The sequence below is a fragment of the Triturus cristatus genome, chromosome 1_1 (assembly GCF_964204655.1).
Source record: "Triturus cristatus chromosome 1_1, aTriCri1.1, whole genome shotgun sequence".
NCBI classification, from domain to species: Eukaryota; Metazoa; Chordata; class Amphibia; order Caudata; family Salamandridae; genus Triturus; species Triturus cristatus.
The window spans coordinates 114,691,768-114,699,672 of NC_140579.1; positions in this window are offsets into that span (position 1 = coordinate 114,691,768).

Here is a 7,905-nt window from a genome sequence, read left to right on the forward strand (position 1 = left end):
AAAGAAGACCTTCCACCGCTCTTCAAACATCACCATTAAAAAAAGAAGACAAACAACCTCAACAAAAGCCGCAATTTAAGAAGAAGAAAGTGGCAGGATAAAAGTGAAACATGCTACACATATTGAGGACTCTGTTTTGAATGGGGAGTGGGCTCTGACTCTTCTAGACAGTGCGGCAGAAGTCACGATAATTAGTCAGAATCTTCAAGAGTGTCTGGCGGCAGTAGCAATTGTATGTCCAGGTGGAAACACCGAACCATAGACTTAGTATCCCAAGTCAGTTGTATGAATTACAACTCCAAATGGAGGGTGATATACCTTGAATAATAAGCACTCTCTTTTGGGAGAACTTTTCATTCGGTTACAACATTCGCTTGGCTGAAAGGGATTGACCACCTGAGTTTGTTAGAGAAGTCCCACAAGGGGAAAATGTAAACATTCATATGCCACGGAGTAGGCCCTTGATCAACAGCAATCATGTGGCCTGGGATGAGGGATCCCCCCCCATGATGTTGTACTCATAAGGTCAAGCCCACAAATGCAACCATGATTTCCCACTAGACATAAGGCCAAACAACAAGTTAGAGAAATTCTCACACAACTTGACTATCAAGGTGTAATTGAAACATGCACCTCCTCAATGAATAATCCTTTATTTCTGATAATGAAACCAAATCATTCATTCGAATAATCTTAGAATATAAACACTTGAACACCGCTACATGCACATTTACCATAGAAAACAGGCACAGCTCAGCACTAATCAGCACCATAATGCACATAAAAATACAAAACCACATTAGACATATCAAATGGGTTTCTCTGCCAAAACAAAGCACCTGAAAGCAGGAATGCTTGTAAAGTGCATGGTTACACCCACAGGTGTGTCCATACGCTGAAGATCTAACCCCAAGCTGACAGGAGGAGGGGGAAAGGATAACTGGGTGACCGCATATTTACCACCTTAGGGTCTCAAAAACAATTCTGTCGATTGCCACAAGGCTATAAGCATATGATTGTTGTCTGCCTGCGTAACAGAAATGTTACAGAACTTTGACAACAAAGCATTGTCCTATGCTGAATACAATACATCTCATGGATGATGACTTACAAACACATCTGGCCAGAATAAATCCCATAATTCTAGGATTTTCTCACATGGGGCACAAATTCATTTTAAAAAAATCAAAAAGGGCCTGTCTCAGTGTCCTGTTTCCTGTTCTTAAGATACAAGTTGTCACTGGAAGCCAAAAGCTTAGCACCACACTTCCTAAAGAAGTGTGCACTCTTACAACCACTAAATACAATGAAAAAAGACAACAATAATTGCTGGTTTTTCAAAATTTTGGATAGAACATACATACCAAATTATGCACAATGGATAAAACCATTTTATGACCTGATCCATCCAGACTTTTAAAACACACGTTGGACACCAGACAATACATAGATTTTGCGTGCAGTACAAACTGGCATGCTCGCAGCGAAACACTTACACACATGTGTAGACACAACAAATTTAGGAATCTGTGTGATTGAGGGGACCCCTGGATACACATATCACATTCAATGAAGGTAACACAGTACCAATTACAAATAACTCACATTTGTATTCCAATGCAGAAATGTGTTTTGCACCTACAGAGAAAATCTTGACAGCAATACAGACTGCTGTAGTGAATGAAAGATCATTGACTAAGGGGAAACACATAATTGCTATGACTCCCATCCCAGCCTTAGAGGCTTTTACAAAGGCCAACGTTTCCAAAATGAAAGCCTTACATCAGAGATGGATTAAATGGGCTAAATCACTGACAGCAACAGATGTAGATTACATATTTGATTCTACACTACAAACACAAGCATTCCCACAATATGAACAAAAATACCCTCTGCTCAGTGAAATAATGCATCTAGATCAGTATGACTTTATATTTTACACTGATGGTTATGCCCAGCCTGCTGTTGGAACAAAACTCCAATACTCCACTGCTTGCGCAGTGGTAAGGGGTAAAATGAGAAATGGTGAGTACCAACCTCTAAAATCATTTGTGCAGTCACTAGGTGAGTGCACAGCACAGTTGGCTGAATTGAAAGCCCTAAATCTGGCACTAGAGACAATGGATCAAGAGTTCACCCCACTTACTGTGTGTAATTCGTATTATTGTGTCGAGTTTTACAATGAATACTTGCACTATTGGAACCAAAATAGATTCAGAGACTCAAACGTTCACACTATCAAGCATAAATTGCTTTGGGGAAAGTGGAAAGCCTTAAAGCAAGTTTACCACATGCTCATGTAATCTGCACTATGATCCACCAACATGTAAGAATACACACTACAGAGAATTCATTGGCTGATGAAGTTGCAAAATCAGCAGTGCAAACTGCTGTCATAGCTGCAGTGACACGTTCCAGTATGAGGGTAGATTGAGACATTATGATGGCTGTCACAGCTTCTCACTGGGGCCTCCACTTACCAAAATAATTTCTAGCAAAATACTCCTTCCCACTGAGTGAAAAAAACATACGGTTCAATCAAGTCCCCGGAATGGGGGACAGAGTAATTCCTAGTTTTGACCGCAGTCCGGAATTAATCATGGCAGCATTGAGGGTGAGCAAAAGAACGATAGAGTAAACCCAGATCTTTGTGACTGGGGTGAATGTTTGCATTGTTCAGCATTCCGCCCATCAATTGTTCCTTTTGCACTAAGGGGTAGTGGCTACTGTTTCACGGCAACAGCAACAATACTGGTGGTCAGGTCTGTAAAAACAGACAAGAGACTAAGGGCCACATGCACAAAGGTAACTGTTTGCAATTACCAAATAGGTAATTTTTGAGATTTGCTATTTGGCAATCGCAAACACCAATGTACAAATGTGCCTTTGAAATAGACCTACCTCATGAATAATAATGAGGTAGGTCTTGGTTTGCCACACATTGAGAATTGCTAAAATCACAGGAGTGGTGGCCTGCTGGGGTCAGCAGACCACCATGTCTGTGATTGCTTTTAAATAAAGCAAATTTAGGGGGAATCCAGCCTATTTTCCTTAAAGGAAAACAGGATGTGTTTTATAAAAAAAGGAAACATTGCCTTTTCATTTTTTAAGAGTATGCAGTGGTCCGTGGGACCACTGCCTGCTCTTAAAATATGTTTTAACAAACACTCACAAAGGGGAAGGTGCACGTTGGGGATGTCTTTCCATTTGTGAATGGGTTACCACCTACTTTAAGTAGACAGCAAAATATGAATGTTTTGCAACCATATTTCAGTCGCAAAACATTCACACATTCCACTGCATTTCGTTATTAGACGAGGATGCCCTAAACATGCCCCTTCCTAATACTGAATTCCAAACTTAATTTGCGATTTGCTAATAGATAAGCAAATCGCACATAGGAATTTGTGCATGTAAAATAGCCTTTTTGTGTATACAAACAGGGCAATTTTGTGAATCAGCCAGTTTGTGACCACAAAAAGGTATTTGCACACTTGGCCTCTTGTCCTTAAATGTGACATTTGTCAACAAATAAAAGTTTCTGCCACAGCCCCATTCACCACAGACACCTCTCTTAATATCAAACAAGCCTATGACATGCATTTATCTTTACCATTGAGGGCCATTACACAGTGATGGCTCCATTAAAAACATTCTGTTAGCAGTGGATTTCTGTTCATGATTCCTATGGGAATGGACAAGCGATCGGCTGTTGATTGAACTGTTATAAACGACTTGCAAGTCTATATCTGGACATATGCGGTAGCCTAATTTTATTCTGACCAGTGCCCAGCATCCAGCTCTAAGGCTTACCGGATACCATGAGTACCTTGGATGTGGCTGTGCACTATTCCTCCCCCTATCATTCTAAGGGAAATGCAATTGTGGAGAGGAAAAACTAACTTAAAACAGTCTTTAACATCTGGAGTATTAGTTTCAGTTCATAGTTGGATCCATCCACTGTATGGGGTATAAAGAGCCTTAAATAATCTGCCAAGAAGATCTTTGGGTGGTCGGACTCCCTATGAGGTTGTTTTTGGGGTCAAGATGTGGGTTCAAGACCTCGACAGTCCAGAAACAGTTGTGGCAGAAACGGCGTAAGATATCTGTGAACGTTTGGCTGTCTTACAGGAACTATATGATTACCAGCACGCGAAAAGCAATGAGCTACTGAAACATTCAGCCACTACTGAGGTGAAGAGGAGTTGGCCTAACGGCTAGGGCCGGCGACCTGAAATTGGGGGAACTGGGTTCGAGTCTCAGCAATGCCGCTGAACATCCTGTGATTCTGGGCAAATCACTTAATCTCCCCGTGCCTAACAAAAATGTATGTGTCCTCATTTAATGCAACTGGTGCTATGTAAAGCGCTCAGATACCCAATTCGGGTCAAGTAAGCACTATATAAAGCTCTCTCTCAAACAAAAAAGGACAATGAGCAATTCTTGGCTGCATTCTAAAGAGCGGGGATCTGGTTGAGAAACAATTTTGGACAAGAAGGAGTTTGCCCACTTTACAGATTGCAGACTGTTGAAGGTATCAAAAGCTGGAGCCTCTTCAGGTTCCCCAAACAAGATGCACAGCCATATATGTGAAAAAATCCAAAAATCATAAACCAAATGTTTTCATGCACCAAACATTTTGATCACCAATTTCTCAGCGATTCCAATCCAGGATTTTCTCAGCAGCACATGGAGGTTCAATAATACTCATAAATCAACGTCAGAAGTATGTAACCAATGCATTACAGAATGATTCTCTTCAGAAGGGGTAAGTACAATACAAGATGGTTAAAGAGAACCCATCAACACAGTCAATAAAAATAAACTCAATAAAAACGTGACTGCATCGTACCACAGTTACCCCAAATGCAATGTAACTTGTCTAACATAAAAGCCTGAAATTACAACCCTGCCCATGTCAACTCATCTGTGACAAACCACCAAGTCCATGTATAAAAGCAAGTTCAAACAACAAAAATTCAGTGATGAACCCGAGTTAAACCACCACCTGGAGATAAGTGTAAAACAACCCTGATAGAATAATATAAAATAAAACCTTATCTGCTTGCTGTGTAAACACATGAGGTATCTGTGGAACAGATGGTTGCATGCTTTCAAACCAAACACTGCTAAAACCTAAAATAAACAATGAAATGTGACAATGTAACCCAATATGTTTACCTAATATTTATCAGAAAATAAACGTGTGACTAGTGAAAGAACCAGCACATAAACTCCACCTTTATGTGGAACATGGCCAACTCTTGAAGCCACCGTTTATGAATACTGTTTTTTTTTAAAAAGCACCAGAAGATCCATGGACAGGCCACGTGGCCTCCTAAGTAGTGTTCAAATGGAAACCAGGTGCAACCAGTGTTTTTAAATCTCCAAAATGATTGATTGCCTTCACATGCCCTGAAACCAGTCCATACTTGTGAGGAAAAAGATACAAAAGACTATACACATGCCGTGAACAGCAAAAACTCCCCTGCAAAATATAAACAAAGGGGCAGATTTACAAGCCCCCTTGCGCCATTTTTGCGTCACTTTTAACATTGGAAAAGTGATGCAAAAGTGGCGCGAGGGGCTTGTAAATCTGCCCCAAAGTGCCCAATCAAACCATGCACACGGAGACATGAAGTGAATGTACTCAAAAAAGCACAAAATGCAACACATAAGGTGAAATACTTGAAAGGTAACCAAACATGAATGCAAAAATTATTTAAATCATAATTACCAAAAATACATGAATAAAATCAATGAAAATGCATATACCTATAATCAGTTAATTATAAAAATATACAGAAATATATATCAAATGTTTGCAAAGCAAATATAGGGAAAATAACATGCAATAAATAATATGATAATGCCTGTTGGTACATTTACTGCCCCTTGCTGGTTGTAAACACAAGAGATTTGTATCCATTGATCTCATTAAACCACACCATGTGGCCAGTTCTACATAGTCAGTCACAAGGGCTACTGGGTAGTTGCTTGCATTGCATCCTTTCACTACCTTACAAGTGATCCCACTACAAGCTTTTACCAACACTGAAGCTTTTGTTCCCTGACTGGGGTCATACAACACTGAATTTTGCTACTTCCAGTTACATCTGCCAACACCACACAATCACCGTATGTGAATTAATTGGTTTTAAATCTGTGTTCCAACAACAAAATTGTTTCTTATGAGCCCAATTGGAGTTAACTACCAGCTCAACATAACCCTGTAAGGTCCCTGCTTTTGCAGAAATTGACTCTGGCTACTTTGTCGACTTTGATGACATTTCATCAGATTCGTCAGACCCACCACCGCATGGAACTCATGCATTGATAAATTGTCTCAAAGACACATAATTCTTCCTCCATGGATTTACATTCAGATTAACATTTTGTTGCTCTTCCTTTTCGTGTGGATTGGTTTTGTGTCAGTTTTCTTTTTGCTTCCGAATGGAGATTATCCCTCAGAACACTCTGCTGTTGAACTTGTAACCGAGGTATTGAAGCCTCAATCTATATCAAACAAAGTGCAAAGAGATCTGTCCCTCATGAACATTTCCGCAGCTCCTGTCATTGATGGAATTGTGAAAGACAAGGTTCCATTTGATATATTTGGACCTACAGAAACATTACAGATACCATATGTATTTAAATATCACTAAGTGACATTATTACTCTTAGCAGCATCTCTGATGATTGGGACCTGCATACTGTCAAAACTATGCTTGCTGAGGTTCTTGATCATTATACTGTATTTGACTGTGAAGTATGTGTAGTGGAAGATCCAATAATGATGAAATGTTCTGTTATAGATATGCACTTCATTACTTACACAAAGCCAGAACACCATGTGCAGTATTTAATTAGACACAGTGGGAACATTGTCCTACACCCTTTTCGAATAGCTCCACAACTTTTGCAGAAATGTTTGCATATTTGTCTGGCAACAACCCCATAGATCCGAAGTCTTTTCTGTTACCCGGCGAAGAAAAATATGCTAAGTAAGACGAACTTGGTTTATTCGGCCTCCTTTATTTCCCATATGTAAATAGAAGGGTTTGACTTTTGGAAAGAAAATGGTGATTTAAAGTCAGTTTGGGGACTGAAAGATTGCCACGTTCAGGGCAATGAAACTTTGTTTAGAGCATGTCTAATGCCATGATAAATGATTTTATAAACTGTACAGCAAACATCCTGCCTCGGCCTGGCCAAGATAAAAGACATGAATACACCAAACATTCCCATATTTGCAGATTTTGAAAATTACACTGAGTTAAAAACTCAACAACATGCTTAAGAATGGCACATACAATTCTTCACAGTCCAGTACAGGGGTTTGGCTAGTGTGGCCATTAGATACTAATAGTTGTCATGCACACTTTTTGAACAACACATCAGGTTTTAGTATCAACAGACCAGACCCACATTCCATGGAGACAAACACTAAGGAGTGGTAACAACATATAGGGTGGGAAATTATGTCTTTTAATGGCTAAAACATTCCACATTAGATTAGGTGAAATAACACTTGTCTCTCTGTTCTGATGACTGGATTTACAGATTATTTTTATTAAGAACTAGAAAGCCACATCAAAAACACTTTTTGTATGCAATATATAATGAATTGTGGAAGGTATCACAGCAGGAAGCTGCTGAACTGATACGTGAAATTGACTGGGTTAATTTAGAAAAAGCTCTAGCATTAGTTGATAATGGTATACCCACTTTATCCACTCGCATTTATTCTCTGAGTAACATATTGTCATCAGCAATTAACATCATATAGAGTGACATGTCCCTCCTACAACAGGGACAGAGCCACCTTAGATCCATCATGTTGTTAAGCTGGACTTTACGGACTTTGTGCAAATGTCGCAATCCGTGAACACATTTAAACACAAT